The following is a 21,943-nucleotide window of genomic DNA, read 5'->3' as shown; positions in this document are numbered from 1 at the left end:
TCATTTAAAGTTTCATTTAAAACTATGAGGATATCACAAATCATTTTTATTCACATTTTTTTAAAAGTACAGAATTGTAAAATGTCACAAAAACAATATGATCTTTTAAAAATATTTATAATTGTACAAATAGAAGTATGTGATATGACGGTACAGTTGGTAAAGTATGGATGATACATATTCAGCTTCTCACACGTTACTTCTGTTAATTTGCTTGTTCCCCTTGTATAATGTTTATATTTTTATAATTTGCTTTTATTGTTTAATACAGATGCTTTTACATATCAGAAGCATAATATTATTGTTATTTTGTCTTCTGCATACTGATATGCTACACCTGTAACTTCTGTAGAAGTACAAACTCTGGACCCAAGTAGTTGCTTGATTACTAAGAATTAATATCCTTGGCTAGATTAAAGACAAACAAACAAACAAAAAAACAACCAACCAACCAAGCAAACAAAAAACTTTAAAATCATTAGTGCAAACAAACCTTTTAAACATCAAGCTCTGATCATAGCTCAGTTTTTAGTAAATTTGGTTTTAATAATTTAAATAAAACTAATATGACTTCATATACATTACCATCATTAATATTAACCTCTGTGCTCATAGTAAATTTGGAAAATTCCAAGCTTTATCACAGATTGTGTTTCTCAGATGAATGTCTTTTGATTTTAATGTTCAAAACTGTATAAGCTACAAATGAGACCAGAGTTCCTGTTTGTTTGGTTTTTGCGTATGGGAGTTGCACGAGGAGTTAAAATGTATGCATGGTTACACTTTCTGGAACATCCAGATTAATGAAATTGGCCGAAATACTGAATTTAGGAACTTCTTCATCAGAGATGTGAACAGAGAATGTTTCTGATGTTGCTTTGAATAATTATAGTGAAAGTGTGGTGATGCTGCTACTAGCTTAGGTGCCTGCAGCTTGGGTCTCTGGAACTTGGAGAAATCAAACTAGGCATTGGAGCAGCAAAACAGGATACTTTGGAGTATACTTAGCTTAGGATGACCAAAATTTCATTGGAAAATGCGTTGTCTACATAAAACTCATACGCTTATGCTGCTATTACTGCTCCAGTTTGTAAATATTCATCACTCCAAGAGCATTTTTAAAATGCATTTGGAAACCACCTGTAGAAGAAAAGAGAAGTGGAATGACATGCTGTTATTTGTGGCAAATTAAATTATTTGTTTCTCTTGGTGCACTGCTGTGGCCATGGAAGAAGATGTGTTGCTATTAAATCATTGTGGTTTCTGATCATAGAACACATTCAGTGTGATAGAGAGTAGCTGGAAATGCATAGGCACAGAATTTGAGTGGAGTGGGCTGTAGTGAGTGTACTTTATTATTGTAGTTATAGAGTGTTGCAGTAGAATTTTGTTCCTGATTATATGTATATAAAAAGCTATTTGTGTTGTTGTTATTGTTGTTGTTGTTTATTATTTAGTTTTCTTTTAGTATTTATTTCGCTGTGTGGTAGTAGAGGATATATTATTGTCAGTGTCAGTACTGTGGCTTCATCAATATGTTCCTGATCTGCATCCAGAAGTTTTATCTGTGCTTCTCAAGCTGATGTTATTCTGTCCAAAGATCACATCATCCCTCTGTTGTACAAAACATCCATAGCATATTTTTTATTAGCTAAGATGTAGCTGCATGAACTTCTGTCATGGTTGTAAAGCTTGGATTTAGCTGGTTTCTGGAGTTTCAGAGGTATTATGGGTCCTGAAAAATCTTGTATCTTTCATGGGAGTGATTCACTTTCACATGTAGTACTGAGTTGTGCTTGCACACAGATTATGCTGCAATTCAGTAGGTTTTATAAAAAAGTTGTACATATCATTTTCATCACTTCGCTATTATATAAATCGTATCTTCTCTTGAAGTTGTCTCCCAGAGGTTAGAGAATGTCACAGTGAAATGTCAGTCCCAGAAAGGAGATGAGAAATAGGCCATTCTGTAGGTTTCCAGCTCTGTAGGCAGACTAATAAATAATGTACTAGAAGTAAACTTTTAAACTAACCATTTCTTCCTTCTTGTTGGATTTGAAGGCATACATTGACAGATGATATCACAACAGAGACTTACATCCATTTCCCATAAGTTAAATATGTGAGCGTTGATTTTTCAGACCTCATATTGCCCCAGATTCTTAGAGTGACACTTACAGACACCCTTTTCTCATACCGTACCCCACGTCTTTGCTTTCCAGGGGGGCCCCTGCTACACAAGACCACATGAGAAGAAATTCTGGTTGACTAGCTCAGTTTTCACAAATATAATGGGTTAGTTATAATCAGAGAGAAGTCCTGGAAAGTCAGACTGCTCTTGGAAAATGACAGAAAGCCTTGATTAATATGGTGACTCTATAATAAGCTACAGTTGTCTGCTTTATGCTCTTTGCACACTGAAGTGTTCACTGCAGTTTCTTTTAAAATCATTCTTCTTGGAGAGTCACAATGTTAGCAGGAAACACTAAAAGTGCTGGTTATTTATACTCCAGAACTTACACATCTCAAACTTTTAAATTATTTGAGACGTTTTTAAAAAGGAAATGCTTTCTGAGAGCTTTATCATGGTGCTCCTTATTCATCCTTTCTCAAAGCTATCTGAAAGTACCAGCTCAACAACTGGTGCTTCACAAACTGTACTTAGAAGCACAGAGACCTAGAAGCTAAGTTTTCAACATTCTGGATTATGCATTTCCTGGTTTTAGCAGTTATTTTACCTGTTTCTGTTGTACTTCATAAGCTCATTGCCTTCACTAGGGAGTTTGCCTGAATGACTTAAAGTTTAGTCTTTTTTTTTTTCTTTTTTTTTTTTTTTTCCCTTTTGTGTGCCTCAGTCATTCACAGTAGAAGAATAATTGCTATCTGGATGTAATTTTTTTTAAAATGTTGGTGATGATCTTATTGTGACATGATATTAAGCTGTTTTGTTTTGTGGGTTGTTATGCAGTTGTTTTTTCATTTGTTTGTTTTTTCCACATATGCAAAGATATTTGCAAACAGCTCATGAAATATAGGTTGATCTGGCCAGAGTGATGTGACTTCCGATTTGAACTACTGTGTTTTATATTCTTTCCTCCTTCTTTCTGTCCTGTTAAATAGAGGAAATGCATAGCAACAAAGTTAAGGTTTCAGTGCAAAGGAGCTTTTACTCTGTCACACATAGACCTGTTTTGTCTCCAAGATAATTAAGAATGTCACCTCTTTGCACTTACCCTTCTTAAGCACCTAAATACAGTGTAAAAGAACAGAATACGTGCAGAGAGCCTTTGCTGTAAATTCACCTGATTTGCTGGATTTAATGCAGATTTCTAGATTAGTTGAGCAGTTAATTTTTGTATATCTTTTATTCCATAATTAATATAGTTTACTTCAGGCAGAAGAACTGTATTAGAGGATGCAAAAGTTGTTTTGTTTTGTTCTTTGTTTTGTTCTTTCCTCTTCGGATTAATCTACTGTGGGCACTGAATTGTCTGCTAAATTGGGCCTAATTTCCAGCAGTTTCTTGACCAGACATTTGTGTTCTTGCAGATGTCAGTGGGTGCAGTGTAGGGGGAAAAAGTGTACTCTTTTTTTTTTTTTTTTTTCCAGTACTGTCATTTCTCACTGTAATGAGCACAAAAATAATTGGACAACTGAGCTATCAGTAAAAGGACACACTTCAACATGAGTCAATGAATTATTTTACGGGACAAACTTTAATCTTTAAATGTGATTGTAGATAATTTGTGCTACCATCTGTCCATTTGGAATTCCTTTAGCCTTTTCAGTCGTTATACAGTAAGTGCTGCTGTGTTTAACATTAACATTTGATATTTTACACATTTAATTTCTGTACTGCTGCGTGGTCCTTGGGGAGCTTCGCTCTAGTGCTACATGAGAGAGACAAAGTATTGATCAGTTAACATTTCAGCTACATTTATGTATGTCGCAAAATTAATGAAAATGCCAGACAAAAATGTCAGAGTGCACAAAAAGGTAGAATTTAAATTTGGTAGTTTAATGAAAAGTTTAAGATGTGCATTATCAAAAATGTCCCCTTGCCTTTAAAGTACAATTCATAACTGAGTAACTAAAAGGAACCACATATTTTACTTAGAGGAACATTGAACATGAAATATGAGGGAATATATAATCTTCAAAGTATTTGATATCCCAAAATGGCCTCAGTAAAGCACTTTAATTGCCTGCTTGAACATTTAACTGTTACTCATAAAATAAACTTGTTTCCTTTCTAATTTGGAAGCAGAGTATCCTCACCTGATCCCACACATACTTTTCAGTATGTCCTCAAATTAATGTTCTGCTCTCTTTGAACATGCCCTTACATTCTTATTCCTCTGAATCTTTCAATACATGTGCATGCGTGCACACAGAAAATATTCTTCTCTTTTAGGCTTTGAAATATTGATAAAGTGGTGCACCCTGCATCCAAGTCATTTATCAGGCCTAACTCACCTTCTCTTTGTCTTCTAATGTTACACAATTAATGTGTGTAAATGACATAATAGTATCCCTAGCCTTTGATTAAGTGTTAGCTCTCTTGCACACACACTGTTTAATTGCAGTGGTGTCATGCTAATTAGCTGAAACTGTGACGGAAATAGAAGAAAAAAAGAACTGGTCAGTGGCAGGAAATGAGACAGTAAAATAATTTTGTCTACTTGCTTAGCTTTTCCCTATTAAAAAGGGAAATTCTCACTACGATGCATTTCAGAAGCAGCTTTCACTAAATGCTAAAGGACAAAGATTATATTTTGGAGAAACTTGAGATGGTACCATCAGGAGGTGGGAATGCATTTGTGTTAATTATAAAATATTTTTCTTTTTTTTCACACTGTTATTTTGGGATAATCAGAATTTAGGAGATATGTTAAAGAACTCACGGATTTTACCCTAGTTGATATCATTTTGGGGGATCTGACATATAAACACCATCAAATTGCCTTTTACTAAACCCGATGAAGTGTGGTTCATTGGATTGTCTTTGCCACCTGTTGTCTAGAATTAGAAATTGGGTGAAGTTCTGGTAAGGTAGTTGCAAAACCTCTTACATCCTAAAAAAGCCTTTCCAAAAACTCCTGTTGGTGTCAAAACTGCCAGTTCTCAGAAGAGGTACCTCTTTGCAGAGGTAAAGTGACATGGTAGCAGCAAGGCCAGGTACAAGATTCTTTTTCAGTGCAGGGCACACACATGTACAAGAGCCTTTCAGCTTTTCATCAGGTCTGTCCCTACCAAAAGGAAAGAGAATAAGGTATACTAGACTGCTGCCATTCTGTTTTTCCAGAATTACAGCAAACAGAAAGAAAAGCAATCTAAATCATGTTTCCTCTTTCCTGATTTTCTATGCACCAGCAGAACTGTGTGAGACTGATGCAAAAATACAGTGGGATTTGAGCTTTCTGCAGCAAAAGTGTGCATGTCAGTTTTTGGAAAATGGGATAGGAAAGAAACATGTCATTAACCTATGCGTATTCCACAATGTGATGACTTCTGGGATGCAGTGTGTTTGGCATATAGTATGCTTGCAAGCCTGATACAAGGAAGGATTGGGCAATATTCATGTGTTTAATAATTTCCTCTAGTATTTTATATTGTTTTAAAAATTAACTTTCATTTTACTTCCTTTGTAGAGTGAATACATGCCTACTAAATCAGTTTAGCAGTGTGATTCGTTGCCTGAGTGCAGACTTGATGCCGTTGTAGGCAGCCTAGTGTTTCCTGTGTGCCGTCCAGCTGCTGTTCCAGGAGGGCATGTCTCTGTGTCACATCTGTGATCGCCATCTGAGTGACTGGGATACCCACCCCAGAGCAACTTAAGCGGCACTATCTCTACCTTTAGGCATGTAAATTGCTCCCATAGCTGTTTGTTTCATCTGCATATCTGCTTTGGGTACTTACCTAGCTTCCATTGTGAGTTCTTTGGGATCTTGAAGTATTTAGTCTCAAAAGCACCTGTGTACTGTATGGAAATTCTTCCCTTATTTAGCATGAGTAATTGAGGTGAAGAGCCTTTATGGTTTCTCAAACTGGAAACAACAGACAAGAGCATTGCTATTACGGCTGGGCATTCCCTTATCTACCAGAGGTTTCTTCCCACTTATTTTCCTTGTCTCACTACTTAGAAAACTGTCAGTTTTGCACTGAAAGTATTTGCCTATTAAAGCTTTCAAAGTGCTGATAAAACCAGATACACAAAAAGGTCTGATGCACCAAAATATGATTTGTCAGAAATTAAGAAAAATGATTAGTTAAAATCCTATATTTAGTGTGTCCAAAAAGTTTACAAGATGAGTCTAAATTTCCTCTTCAGGCAGCAATGTGAGCAAAAGAATAGATAGCCAAATCACATGATTTACAATCTTGGGTCTGGAGTGAGTTCCATACAGCAATACCCTGAAATGATGTTGCTGTCACAAAAGACTATGACAGGTTTTGAATATGCAAAATTAAAAGTAGGGAAGAATTAAATGTATAGTTTTGTTAAAATTAATGCTAAATAAAAACGTATGGATATCAGTACAATATTAGTACTGTGCTGTAGACAAAATGCTGACAATGTCAGAAAAAAAAGAGCCTAGTACAATTTTTGATAGATGGATTAGGAAATTTTAACTTTATTTTAATATTTTATACATATGAAAGTGCTGCATCATATCTGAGAAAAGAGATTTTTTTTCAGACAAACTACCTCAGAAATAAATGTAGACAATTTTCTTACTGCCCTTTGCCCGCGCAGGGGGGAGAAGGGAGGACAAACAAAGGTTTATATTACCAGTGTTCTCTCCTTCCTCTGAGGACAATTGAGAATGTACAGAATTGAATGCATTTTTATTTTATTCCCTGTGGGAATATTACTTTATATATAATAATATATATATAATATTTTATTTTATTCCCTGTGGGAATACAAGAAGACCAACCATTTTCTAGCATTAATGGATAACATACAGCTTCTAATTGACCATGCATTAATGAGTGACCATGGGTGACGGAGCACTGGAATAAGTTTCCCAGAGTGGTTGTATCCTTGGAGATCTTAAAAAAACACCTGGACATGGTCCTGGGCACCCTGCTCTTGCTGACCCTGCTTGAGCAGGGCAGTGGAGCAGATGGACCCAGAGGTCCCTTCCAACCTCATTCTGTCATTCTGTTATGCCCAGCCTCCTTTGCCTCTACCTGCTGAAGATAAGTGAGGTAACAACCACGCATGGCTCTGGAGTCTCTATTGTTGAGAGCAGCCTGTAGGTGCCCCCAGGCTGTCTGATGTTGCTGGGGCTCTCTCTGCTTGGGGTTACTAAAAGAGTGAGTTGCAGGATGGTTGCAGCTAACCCAGCATGGCTGTGTGACCAGAGAGGAGTTGCACAGCAAGCAATCATCATGTATTCTTGTCAGCACTTTAATCCTGAGTGTTCAGCACTCTTCTGCATACAAATAAATAAAGTTAAATAAATACATAAAGAGCACCAAAATCTAGCTCTTAAAAAAGTTCATATAGCGTGGATATTATATTTGGATAATTATTTAGTAGCAGTGTTCAAAGGACAAAGTAGTTGTGTACCTTAGCATTAGGTTCCCAGAGTTGTTGTTTCACAGCCGTTGGATAACATTTTGGCCATTTAAACTTTCATTAAGTAGTATACATGGGTGAATTATGACATACCTCAACTTTTTCATCATCTTTATGTTATGAGTCATGTAAGAACCAGATTAGATTAGATTAGATATTTGGAAGAAATTTTTTCCTCAGAGGGCAGTGAGGCCCAGGCCCAGGCTGCCCAGAGGAGCTGGGGCTGCCCCATCCCTGGCAGTGCCCAAGGCCAGGCTGGATGGGACTGGGGGCAGCCTGGGCTGGTGGGAGGTGTCCGTGCACATGGCAGGGAGGTTGGTTTTAAGGTCCCTTCCAACCCAAACCATTCTGTGATTCTATGATAATCAACACATTTGAAATCACATTATAAAGAGATTTAATTTTTATTTTAGCAGCAGTATTACAGTTGTTTGCCTTGGAGTGAAAGAAGTATGGGCAGCATTGGCTTTACAGGACCTTTCAATAATTAAAATAATATAATTTAACATTTTATGAAATGTTTCAGTGTAGTAAAAAGTCAATAACCGGGTATATTGTATGCTATTGAGAAAAGCCCAAGTGAGGAAAACTAAATCCAGAAGCAGTGTTTCAAAGGTTGCATGCAGGAGGGTTAGGAAAACAGCTTGTTCAGAAGTGAAGCTACCAGTTTCTTTCTAATGATCCTTAAAACATCCTCTGTGTGTTTATGCATTAGTTGCTTGCTTAGTAAGTATGTAGATCATAGGTGATATATAAGCATCTGTGCCTGGATGGAAGAATTAAAAAAAAAAAAAAAAAAAAAAGTAATTTTCAGTATGCTCAATTTTACTGGAGTAAAAACATGTAATGTTTTCAAATCTTGTAATGTTTCAAATATACATAATTAAAAGGTTTGTCCTACTTATATTGTCTAACATGTAATTTTATAATTTTAATTTTGATTGCAAAAACTGAAATCCATGCCAGAAACTGAAATCCAGACCATTAATCAAAAAAAAAAAAAGGCATAAAAAATAATTTGTTTCTACTAGTGGTGCACCTGCTGTATGACTAACAGTAATTGGTCTTCTTGGTTTGTAAATAGAGCCCCAAAAGAAAAACACCCTTAAGTAAGCATTGCAGAAGTTACCCACAAAGTTTTGCAGCATGTTCCTAAAATGGGGACAACCTGACACGCACAGATTTACCCTACATTTTGGCAAAAGAGCGATGTTGCATGCTTCCCACTCCAAAATCGGTAGGTTTGGGAGGGAAGAGGTTGAAAGTTTGCTTCCCTCTGGGCGGGGAGGGGGGCAGGAGGGCGGTGATGGGTAGTGCTGCTCGTGGTGTGTCATGTCCAGAACTAGCAGGCCTGGCATGGAGAAGGAATGGTTAATCTGTTTCCCTCAGGACAGTAAGAAATCGAAGTGCAACAAGTCATGTGGGAGCCATTCTTTCCAAGCCTCAGACCTGCCTCAGGCCTGTTGTGTGGTGTCTTGGGGTGACTCTGGCAGCTGATCAGCTCTCTTGGCCTCTCTCGGGCTGGAAATGGGACACGTCCTCGTGCTGTTCCCCTTCATTGTGCCTTGAGCTCCTGTAAGATTCGTCTAGGAAAGTCCTACAAACCATCTGGGCAGCTGTTCCTGAAGTGGGAAAACTCCTGATTTGCACAATTATGGGAACTGCAAACAGAGTGGGCAAAAGCAGTAGTGTCAGACATTGCCCTTTTCTTGGACAACGTGTGTGTACAGAGTAGGCCATCTTGAAATTTCAAGTGGGTAAACCATTGAAGCACGGTGTAACAGGAGAATACTTAAGAAGTTTTGAAGTGGTGGATTTTTTTTTTTTTTCATTTTTCACCTCAATCAGACACAAGCACATTATTAACATAACCCTTATTTTACAGTTTGGTCAGGTTAAACATTGTTTCCATGCGGGGTGCTTTCCATACCCAAAGAGCTAGCATTAAATCAATTTATTTTGGAAAGCCCTCTCTGGACCTTTACACGTAGTTCTTCCCCTTCCCCTGGTGCTGGCCCAAGGCAACAGCTGCACTCCTTAGTGACAAGGCATCACTGAGCAGCATAGTCTAGGCAGAATGTGCATTTAGGTTTCTTAATTACAGGTCGAACTGATGGTTACAAAGTTGTGAGGAAAGTCCTGCTGTAGCCTTAGCTGTGTTACTGGTAAAGGTTAGGTGTTAGTAATGGCCTATTTTGCACATTAACTTCTTTTTCTGGTCGCAGCAATGAGTAAACAAAACTGCCTTGGTCCTTTCAATTAGGTATTTTTGCAGGAAACAATATTGTCCAGGTAGTTTTTAAATACATGAAATGCTCTTTCAGACTGTGGGGAAAACACTACGTTTTTACCAAGTGTCGTACTTAGGTGATTTAGCTTCTTCTGGAAAGCAGAATTCCAGTTGACCTTGAAGTAAAAAATCTATAAACTTCAATAGACGCTTGTTTGATATAAACAATTCCTTTTTTTTTTTTTTTTAGTATTCAACATTCAGAAGAAAAATAGTAGGTGTTGATATCCCAAAATCTGCTTATAGTTTTGCACTAAACAAGGAAGCACAGCAAAAGTATCATTTATTTTGGTTTCACTGGTAGATTTTATTTATTCCAGAATAAGCATTAACACTTACTCATTAGAGATAACTAACTTTGTGATCAGAATCGTTACTGAAGAGGAAAAGAGATTAATAGCTCTAAACGAAATGGTTGCACTTGATACTCAATAGACTTGCAACCGCATGGCAGATCTTGAATTTGTAAGTTTCCATGAATAACATCAGCAGAATTACTACTGTAGCTCTGAAGTTAAAAGACACAAACTGCTTTCCAGGGACACAAGTAGTGTAAGAAAGAATCCACTAATCTGCAAAAGAAAAAAAAAAGGCATAATTTAGTCTTGAGATTGACCACTGCTCTCACAACTATTGTTAGCACCGCAAAGTTATCTGCTAAAACTGGTATTATGCAATTGGAACTTCTTGGGCAATTAGTGTGCAGCACTGACTGAATACAAGACATGATTTTCTCTCCACAGCCGTATAGTTGCTGTGATTAGACGAGCCTGTATTCCAATTCTAATTGACTAGCCTCCGTAAGTAGACACTGCTCATTAATGAACACAGACAGATGCTTCCTAACCCCATTAAAAAAAATAGAAAGCTACCAAAGAGATGTGCTTAAAAAGGAATAAAATTAATTCTGTTTTGATATACTGAGTATGTATTTTGCATTCATTGTTACAGGCAGTGGCACTGTATGCTTGGGAAAGTTCTGATTAAAAAGACTCAACACCACTGCCCATATAAATGCATATCTTTGATTCTCTACCCTCAGTATGTCTCCTCTGAGTAAAACTTGAGGGATAAACACATTAAGCTGATGGTAAATCTCTACTTTAGTAGTAGCTCTGGCAGTACCAATGCAGGAGTTTCTGCTCTTTACTTATATTTCTTCTTAGTCTTTGAGTATGTGAATGTGTGATGTCAGCTTTGTTTGAAACATTCCTTTCTGAACTATTCTCATCCTAATAAAGTCAGCTTGTATAATGTTCCTGTTCTTTCTCTGTCCCTCATGAGGTCTGTTTCTTTTTGGTGTTTCTTTCATTTTATAAGGTGAGGGCAAATCTCTTCCTTATTGCAGACCAGAAAGCACAGGTGCACACATTTGGAACTCTATTTTACAATGACAAATTCTTCAATTTGCAGGCAAAATGTATTTTTTATAATTAAAAGCAGTGAATTCCTTTGAAGATGAGTGGTCAGTACTGTAAAGTCTACTGTTAATGATTATTTAAGCTTTTTTTTTTTTTAATGAAGGAAGAACAATTATACTCTGATTGGTACACAGTGTTTTTTTTGCTGTTTTTCCTCTAAGAATCTCTAGTTCTAGCAGATGCTGTATTACTTTAATGTGACTGAAGTTAAAACTAGATATTTTTAATATTTGCTGCCATCTTAATTATTACTTGCTAAAAGCATGACTGTTAGCAGAGGGATTATGAGTTAATAAAAATGTCATAGTATTAGTATATAAAACAATATAATTTTCCCAAGATAATGATTAACAGTGTAAGGCCATATTAAGAACGTTCAAAGCCTATTCCGTAAATGTGCTTGATTTTCATCTTTTAGGAACAGTAGCATAATATTGTAATATGTAAACACAGAAATATAAACAGAGAAATATTTTGGAGGAATTTTATTTTCAAGAAGAGGTGACTAATGAAAACTCTTCTGAGCTTGTTGAGCTCTGTTTTTGCATAATGTCACTACGTTCCTAGCATTACAACTTGAAATCAATCTGAAGAGTGTTTTTAATGCTGTGTATTAATTTGCCAGTGTGACTCATATCAGTGTGAAACATATCAAAAATTATTTATTCATCACAGTCTATTAGCTAAAGCATTCGTAAGATAACTTCAGTTCACTGGCAGGCTGTCAGTATGTAGGTATTCCTTTCACATCCAGAACTGTTTTGTATGGAGGTTAGTTTTCTAACTTTTTAAGACATTTTTGCTTTGTTCCCCAGCTGCGTCAGGTTTTTATTAGGTATCTCAGTTCCATCGGTACGAAATTATCCGTAAATTATCGATGCGCTTGAGCGTCCTCCTTCGCTTGCTCAGAGCTGAAGCCCCCAGGGGAGCTCGCTGAAGTTACCTACCACAGCAGTCGCTGCCCGCCAGGGTCAGGTGCCCCCTCACCGCCCTACCTGAGCACCTGCAAGCTGAGCCCGTCCCATTCAGAGCTCTAAGAACAGGCCCATTGTCACTGCAAGAATCGCTTGTTTCCGAGGGAAAATTATTCCAGTGCTGCTTCTGAATGAATGACAAGGCTGTTGTTACTCCAGGGATATTAGGCCTCACTGCTTTTCTGAGAAAACAAATTTGCTGTAACTTTATCTGTAATTTAGTACTGGATGGGCGCAAATAGGATCTACACGGTATAGAATGCGAGGCAGAAATAAGAGTTTGTTAAAGCCATGAAAGAAACGTGTAACCATTATATTTCCAAAAGCGGCATTATCAGTCATAGGTATAAAGGAAAAAAATTCATTATGATCTTTGCGTTAGCCATCTGTTTTGACTTTACTTTAAAAGTACAATTGGAAGAGTGAGGTTTCTGTCTATACGGTGAATATGGCGAAAATTACAAGTTCCTGAAAGTAAATGCATACTTTGCCTTAACCAACAGAATGATTACAGTATAGACTACTCAACTCTTCTTTTTTGCAAGATCCGTTATTTTTCCTTTTCTCTCAGTAAACTTAGAAGAGCCTTGTTATTCTCAAGTTCCACTTTCTCAAAAACATAATGTCAGTGTTTAAATAAAATTTCACTTTTATTGGCTGATTCTTGCTTGTCAACATCCGTTGAACAATCAAGTGTTCAACACTGGAAGTGATAATATTAATTGTTTAAAGCCTTTGTCCTGTACACTCAGGAACACAGCCCTTCCAAGCAGTGCTGGTAAAGCTGATCCACGCCAGCCAGGGTATTTTATTCCATCGGAGTTCACTTTCACGGTTGTGCACTTATTCACTGCTTTACGTCCTGATTAGGTGGCAAATGTGCAAACTGCTTTCTTCATATTCTTTCTCTCTCTCCTTTTTTCCATTTTCTTTTTTAACAGAAAAAAAAAAATCCAGTTGTAGGAGTTTGATCTTACTGATTAGCAAAGTTAAAGCTAAGAACTTAATGTGGTTTCTAATCAGCTGGCAGCTGTCATTAGTGAGTGACAATGTAGTTAATCCCCCCTCGACACTCAGCCCTGCTCCCAAATGCAGAAAAAGCCACCTCCAGGCACACTCCCAACCCAAGCTGAGAGCAGGCAGTGAATATCTGACCCCAGGATCTGAACCTGGGAATCTCTGGTTGGTATGCTTCATTGCCTCTGGATCACTGCACTCGCCCTTCTGCTCCTTTGCTTAGAATCTCTAATATGCCTAATTTAAATTAAATTATTTTAATTAAATCATTCAACTGATTCTCACAGTGCAAGATAGTTAGGAATTCTAGCTGACAGTGTTTAAAATCAGGTGTCTTGACCAAACCGATGTTAGTCAGCCAGAGATAAGTGCAGATTCTGGCACAGGCAAAGCAAAAGTTACGTGTGAAAAGACAGTCACAGATTAAACTGGAACTAAGAGTCATGTCAGTTATTCCTATAAACATATCACAGCAGCTGCATTCCTTCTGGTATTTTCTTTTTTTCCTTGACGTTGTGCCACACGTGCTGGTCTCACAATTTGCAGAGAAGGGAAAAGGCTGAGCAGGCTGCACAGGGAGTTTGTGATTTCTGGATGGAGATAAAGCTCATCTTGTTTTAGCTCCTGATTTGAGCAATCTTGTCATTTGCCAGTCAAAGAATGTTGTAATGAATTGTCTGCTGCATCACCAGTCAGGGTTTTTCATAGGTAACCCCGCAACAGCTGATGACACGGCACTGTCGTACTCCTGGGCTGGTATTTATTTTATTTTCTGTGGACACCCCCTTTTCTCTAATTTCTCCTATTAAAAAGACCTAAACATTCCTTATTCCTAAGTTTTACAGAGCAATGCAAACCCCAGACCCTGAAGAGTTTTAATGCATGTGGAGTACTTCAAAAGCAGCTGCCTGTGCTCTATAAGTAGTTATGGACTAATTAAATTCCATTGTCTGCCTGGCAGTGACAAATATGGCACTTCTTTGAGACCACTCTGAGGTCTGGATGCTCGAAGAGACACTCGTGTGCAACCCCAAAGTGCAGGACTACCTAGTTGCTCTGTGATGGATCTAGTCTGTGCTGACTTTTGATTTTTAGGACTGATAGTTGAAAAGAAAATATAAATTGGTTAAAAAATGACAGATTATTTCTGGTGGCGTTTTCAGTGTTCACCTTTATGATAGATGCATTTTTTTTAAGTTAATGCAGTTTAAAAATCATTTTAAGTTTTCCAACACGAAGAAAAGAAATGAGATATTGGATTCGCAAACAAAAGCTTTATTGGTTTATGACAAGTAATCCATCTTTTTGCATTAGTGTAGCATTCTACTCCAGATTATTTTTCATAATTGATAATTTGTGAGTCATATATTTGTTATCTATTCTTTTATGGGTTTCTAAATAGTGAATGATGTCAAAGGTCATTGAGCTTTCATAAAGGAAATGTTTTTATTTTATTTCTTAAGTTTTGATTGGTGTTCTGAAGAACTTTGTAAACGTCTCAGGGAAAAGTACAAAGAAAAAAGTGACAGCAGTTTTCCTGATAGAAAATTTGTGCAACATAATGTTACAGCAATTTGAAGAAGTAGTTAATGTTAAGACACACATGAAGAACCAGAGCCAGATAGAAATGTTTTACCAGTTACTTTACATTAAAAGTCAGTTACAATTTATATAATAGTCCTTAAGCTTTAGAAGTTAGAAATATGTGCATTGCGCCTGTGTACAGCAAAATTAAGAACGGTATTATTTGTATGTGACTGATTCATTTTGATTTTTCCTTATCAGAAATATTTTTTTTTACAATAACCAACAGACCATTGCTTTCTTTCCACCATGAAATGGAGTCAGGAGGGAGCGGAGGGGTGTTTCAGTCATGTGTCATCCCCTTTTTTTGGAGGAATTTAATATTGGTTGTGGATTAAGAATATCTGGTGAGGAAAAAATAAATGTATCTTTGCATGTAAAATAATAGAAGGTGCACCAAAATGACATTATATGTTGATACAGTAGTTTGTCCCAGACAAGTAATTAATAAAAAAAATTTGAGCATATGATATAAAATTTAGTTAGCCTAATGAGACAACTCGTAGGAACTTTTCCCTTTATTAATTTTTCTCTAGCAACCCATGAACATTACCACTAACTGTGCTCACAGAGCTTTCTGATGCAATTAAAAATTGGGAGAACTGAATAAAATATGAATAAGTTCAATCAGTGGGAAAGGCAACTTAAAATAATTTGTGGATAACTGTATAGGAGGCATAAAGTATTTTTAAATGAATTAAATATTAATTTCAGAGCAAATTTGTTATGAATATACTATTACAGACTATGTGGTTCTCTCTTCAACATTCATTAAAATGTCCTGTGAGCAGTTTAATTATACTGAGACATTTCTATTAAAAAAAAAAAGATTCAGGATTATCCTCATAATTAAAGTAGAATAGCGCTCATTTAATTGTGATGTAATCATACTAATATATATATATAATGTTATTAAAATAATGTAAACAAGTTTTTTCCCAATTTATTGAAATGAGAAAAGAATATCTGATGGTTTTCAGTACAACTATCCTTGAACTTTCATCCGAAAATCATCAACAATTGAATATTTTGTAAAATTTTTTGAACTTCAAATCAGTAACAATATTAGTAGGATCAATATTTTTTCCCCTAAGATATATTTTAGTTGCCTGAGAATAAAGCAAGTTACATATCGTTGATGAATACTTTTCATTTCATACTATAGCTTACATCAGTACATTGGTTTTTTTTCTGAAACTGTTGTATTTTTTTTAACCGAACCCTCTATCATGTTTTTTTTTTTTTTAAATGCAGTTTCTAGCCAAACTGGAAGTACTTAATAATGTATCCTAACTATTTCAGACGCATACTTTAATCTAGACGCTCCGATCAACTGGGACTGTAAAATAAAGCAGTTTTCCAGTTCATCAGATAATTAATTTTGAATACAATAATTATTTGATACAAATAGAAACTATCTTGATGTTTAATCCCTGAAAAGTATTATGGATTTGGACAAAACATCTCAAAAAAAAAAACAACATCATTTTCAAATAACCCTTTTCATAGCATTGCAGTGATACTAAAATGTATCTAATTGTACTTGTGACAGGGTGATGTCCTTTTGTCACTATGGATATGAAATGATAGTCTTTAACAGAAGCTCTGCGTTCTGTATCTAAAAGGAAAATATTCTCGGTTATTACTGTGTTATGTAATATAACATGCATTTAATAATCTTTTCTTACTGTTTTTATACAACTTGGGAAAACGTTCAAAAAAAAAAAGGAAGGAGAGAAAGAAAGAAAGGAAGGATGTCACAATTTTTTTAAAAGCAGGACGTACTTTTGGACTGTATGGCTTTCCTGATTCTCAGACGATCATGAATGCAAGACAGCGCTGCTGCTGCTACAGTTACGATTATCTATTAGATGTATACTGCAGCGGTGTCTGCAGAATACTGGGCACATCGCAGGGCCGCTGGTCTGTACATTTAACAGTCCTCTGAGCCTGTGCCATTAAATGTGTATCATTAAGTTCAATTCAGATCAGAAATGCTTTCCCAGGAGTAAATTTACACATATGCATAAGGTATTTGCTTTATTTCACCTGCAAAGGAAAATGTATGTGTAAGTGATGCACAGAAGAAAAAACATGCACTTAGGTTAATGAAGTTTTCCAAGCATCTCTTTGTTATGTTGAAAATACTGTAAATACTGCTGTATTTAGACTATTGTAAGTAATTCTCAAGACACTTGTGCTGTATTGAATGGAGCATTGATTATACAAGAGATATAGGAGAATAGTAAATTTAAGATGGTACAAATACGTCTTGTCCAGCAACTTAATGTATTTGCAAGACCAAGCACTGAATCCTAATGTTTGAATAGTTACGGCCAAAATTATTTTTCAGAAAAGGTGTCTGAAATGTGTGTTAGAAGGGTATAGGTTTTATGTAATTTTTGTCAATTAAAAAAAGCCTATTTTTTGTGATAGTAAAAATGATTTAAATCTAGATAGAAAAATATTAGCAGCATTGTAAGGCTTAAATTGGGTTTACTGAAATCTTCAGGTGTAAAGATGTAAAGAACTTCCATATGTTCCCTGGCCTGAAATGAAGATGGGTTTAATTTAGTGAGAATGCCAGTGCTGTGCTATTTTCTCATAAAAGTAGGCTTTTTTTTTTTTTTTTTCTTATCTTCCCTGAATGTTATTATCCACTCAGACCTGTAGGTAGCACCCTTGCATCACACAAAAAATAACTGCCTTTTCTTGAGACACAATTACTATTTAGGTCGGGAAGTCTTTACTTGTGCAGACCTCTAAATGTAGCAAGTATTATTTGCATAATTTCCAGACTTTGATGACAATCTGTGATCTTAAAACAGTAGCCTAAAGATTATGCATTAAGTTGTTTGGCCTTATGATTCACTTCTCTCTTAAGACATATCCCTTTTTTCTGTGGGACTGGTAGAGGGAAGGCACAACAGGCACTCTAATGAGGAGTCATGGAGGTACAACACTCTCTCGTAATTATTAGTTTTAGCTTACTGTCCATCCGGTATTAATACATTTGCATAGGTCTACAGTTCTGTTAAACATTTTCTTCTCTGTTCTGCAAAATACTCGACATGATCTCTTTTAGCCCTTTGGTGAGGAAAGCTCCGAGGCTGTGAACAAACTCCAAGGCGCCGCATTCACTCTCCTTGCCGTGGGCCTGATCCGGCGCTAGCGCAGGTCAGCGGCTCTCCATGGCCCGGTGATGCCAGAGCTGCGGGGCAGGACACACTGCCCTGCTGAGGACGTGTCCACTCACCCTTGTTGCTCTTACTGCTTTTCAACTTCTGAAATACACACTACCAAAAAAATAAAGTAAAATAAAATAAAAATAAAAGTAGTATAGGTTTTACTTTTAAAGCCAGGGTTGTTCAGATAGAAAACTGTTCTGCAAATTATCTTTAGATTTTAACCTTTTTTTCCCCTCCAGTATGTGCTGCATAATATCACTGCTTCCATTTCCAGAACCCAGCAATAGCATGCCATCTCTTAAAATGAGAGTTGATTCTCCTTTGGAGTTGCTCTTCTGTCACTTAACACAGGATGTTTTTAGGTTTATTATTTTCTTCCTAAGAGGCCATGCCAAAGAAGATCTGTGTATCACCATAAGCAGTGGTCACGGTATACTGAATATAGCTGTTGACATTTTCTCTATTATACTAAGATTGTGCTTAATTTTACTGGGATTCAGTAAGCCGTGTTTAAAAAAATCATACCCGGCTCCTGTTAATGTACACACTTAGTGTTTTGTCCTTGCAGTGCTGAACTGAGAAGGGAATACCAGACATTCGAGACAACCTCCTTGTGAACAAACCGATTTTGAATCGTATTGTCTGAATGTTTGATTGCGAGTTAGAATGGGCAAAGTGAGGTGCAGGCAGGAGGGAACCAACCTTTGACTAACTGCAGCAGCCAAAAAAAGACAAATGAGGACAGTCAGCACAGGGGTTTTCAGCCTCTCCTCTCCTTGCTAGAATAGGAGGCATTTTTGTCATAAAGCACAGATTAAGTTCCTGCACAAACTGAGCCACCCTTTGAGTCTGCTTCCTTTGTAGAATACGAACCACCTCATCTTTAAAATTGTTAAAGGAATCCAGGCATTAAAAAAAGAATGACACGAGAGTATTTTTTATTGGTTATTTTGCCTGGGGACGTGCAGCATGGTTACCAAGAAAAGCTGACTTTTTTTTTTTTTTTTAAGGTCTTGCTTCAATTTGTCGTGCCAGTGACCATGTTAGAAAGGCATCTGCTGTTCGTAGCAAATGTTCGTATCTTAGCTGGTGAGGCAGGGGAGTCATTTTCCAGCATGGGGGTCCCTCAGGGAAGCAGGAAGCCCAGGAGGAGGAGCTCATCACAACTGGCTGCTGTGAAACAGAAGCTTTTACTCCTAGGGAGGAGAAGGAAAAAACAGTGGTGTGAAGAAAGGAAGCTCCTCCATCAACACATTAAAAAAAAATCATTTTAGCAACATTTTATGTTTTAAGTCTCACATTACATCCTCACACCAATGCTTTTTTTTTTTTTTTTCATGCCAGATATTTCATATGCAGGTCATACATAGGTATCAATTTGTGAAGCAAGAAAAAAGCTGTCTACAGACCTGGCTGGTAGTTTTTCTTTGTATATTACATTCTCTGTATTTCTGTTCTCAGTGTGTGGAAAAAATAAGGCTACACAAAACATGACAGGAAACCATTTAACTGCTTGTCTGGAGGATATGCTGTAAGTTATCTTTTTTAACTTTTCATAGTTAGATAGGACTAGGTAAAAATCTGCTGGGGTCTCTGGCAGAAAGATTACAGAGAAATACAGTTATATGCCACTACGGTAGATTCCTCTAAACTTAAAAGAAAATGTCCATTCGGAGAATAAAGCAATATTTCATAATAAGCATATGCTAAAACTGCTATAGTACTTTTTTTTTCTTCCCCATTTTCTCCTCTTGCTTCTTTGAAGCCCACTAGTTGTTTTTTCAATTATTATTCAAAATAGTACTTTGCTATCATTTTGCATGGGGGTATTACAGTGATATAAAACCTGTGTCTTACAGATATTATGAACAATATCTTAAGAAAAGTAAGCATTTTTAATGTTTGATGTTCTGTCCTATGATGACATTCAAGCAATTAGATCAAACTCTTTTTCAGAAAAGGGCAGGCTCAGTCCATATGAATGTGTTTGCTTGAAATATTCCTTCTCTTGGGGAAGAATATCTTCTATTATCAGGAAGGTCTACTGAGCAAAGGACCAGCGATTTGTCACTGTCAAGACACAAGATCAAATTTTCAAAGGAAATAACTGGAATGCAATCACAAGCTTTCACGAAGCAGACACTGAGTATTGTGGTCCTACTTTTAATGTATTTTTCTTTTTGAAATCTGACACGGATAAACATTATTGAAGTACTATTTTAGGGGATTACGAGTATTACTTTGTTGTACAATGGGAAAAACCCGAGGCTGGATTCTGTTCTTTTTAGGCTAGTTTTACATCGGGATTTTTACTTTATTAAGTTTTCCAGTTGTTTACACCATTTTTAGATCAACTTTCGGATATTTTGTTGCAGGGACCAGTATGCTGGGGCAGAGTGCTGATAACTTCATTCTTTTAGGAGGGAAAGGATGACGTTTTATAGCAATGACATGTTCATTCAGTTTGAATTGGCATTGATGGGATCTGGAATTCACCGCTCCTAGATTTTTAACACTGGAAGGACTACGGCTCGGTTAGCACTGTTATGTGCATTGCTGTCATTTTTATAGTACTTTCCTGACTAGGAAAGGGTTTATTCTTTGCCAGTGTTGGGAAGCTTTTGTCTGAATTTGTAGTGTAGTCATGTAAGATTTAGGAGAGGAGGACTGAAGAGAATTACAGACAGCTCCTTGTGATTTGAAGGCTCTGATTTTAGTATGACACTATTTTAAAGTGGCATGGAAATGCTGCTCTGTTTTTGGCTTTCCGAAATAGCTGTACCCTTTTAGGTTATTCATGCCTCCATAAAAGGAAGGTCACCAGATCTTTTTGCTCATTTTAGTGAGAAATATATTAACTAACAGCCCTCAGACTAAAATACCCAGCTGTTTAAAAAGCAGCAAACACTGTTGTTTGGAAACCTTTCAGTACTTAAAGGTTACTATAAGCTGATCCATGAAAGACCTTTCTTACACCATTTCTATCCTATTTCCCCTTAGTCTTTGGTGTTTGTGAAGAACTTACAATTAGTCTTGGTGGTGCCAAGATGCAATCCTAGCAAAAAAATCTTAAAATTATCTTCTTTTTTTCTAAGTGAGTTCTTCATACACAAATCAATAAAGTTTAAGCGTTATGGGTTTTAAATCTTTTGCCAGTTACTTACTGAACTTTTTCTAATCTGAAGTCTTCAAAGGAAAACCAATGAACAATAGTACAATGTTATAACTTGTCCTTTTACTTGCAGACCAGAGCAATCATTCTACCCTGAGATGAAGTGTAAATCCTCCTGTTACCTCTCTTCTACTGGGAAGATCAAAAGGACCTACCAGTAAAAAGCTCAGTTTAGTTTCTCCTACTGCTGAGATGAAAAACTAATAGTCTGGCTTCATCCTGGTTACCCATAACAAACTCTACTTTTGTCCCCACATTTTTGTCTGTAACTGACCCAACGATGAGGCATCATTCATTCTGTTGCCCATATTCTCTTCCCAGAACATATATGATAAATATGCTGGACTAAAGCAAAATGGCTAGTGTTTCCCACTGGCTGCTGTTAGACCTTCAGAGGCACTTAGCAAATACAAAAGAGTAGTCACCTTACTGTTATAAAAGATGCCTGCTTGCTGCTGTAGCAGTTTGGCAAAATAATGTAAATGCAGTGGGAAATATGTATTGCTCGGGCATTGTCTAAACACTGACACTGTTATCTCTGTCTTTAGCTGGGTGCTGGCTGTTCGTGACCATCCGGAAAGATCCCTTTCCAGAACAGAAGTTGCATGCCTATGGCCTGCATATGTTTAGGTGTCTGGTATTTAGGGACAGAGTTTCACAACTTTTGCTGGTTAATTCTAATAGAGATCTTATGATTTATCCAGCACTT

The 21,943-nt window shown here is 36.7% G+C and overlaps 1 protein-coding gene across 1 annotated transcript in view; it reads left to right on the top strand.

Moving 5' to 3' along the window:
* MCTP1 (multiple C2 and transmembrane domain containing 1) overlaps nucleotides 1–21,943 on the top strand; it is a 191,593-nt gene that overhangs the window by 96,375 nt on the left and 73,275 nt on the right.

The sequence above is a fragment of the Cygnus atratus genome, chromosome Z, assembly GCF_013377495.2.
Source record: "Cygnus atratus isolate AKBS03 ecotype Queensland, Australia chromosome Z, CAtr_DNAZoo_HiC_assembly, whole genome shotgun sequence".
In the NCBI taxonomy this organism is placed as follows: domain Eukaryota; kingdom Metazoa; phylum Chordata; class Aves; order Anseriformes; family Anatidae; genus Cygnus; species Cygnus atratus.
This window is presented reverse-complemented; position numbering and strand designations above follow the sequence as displayed.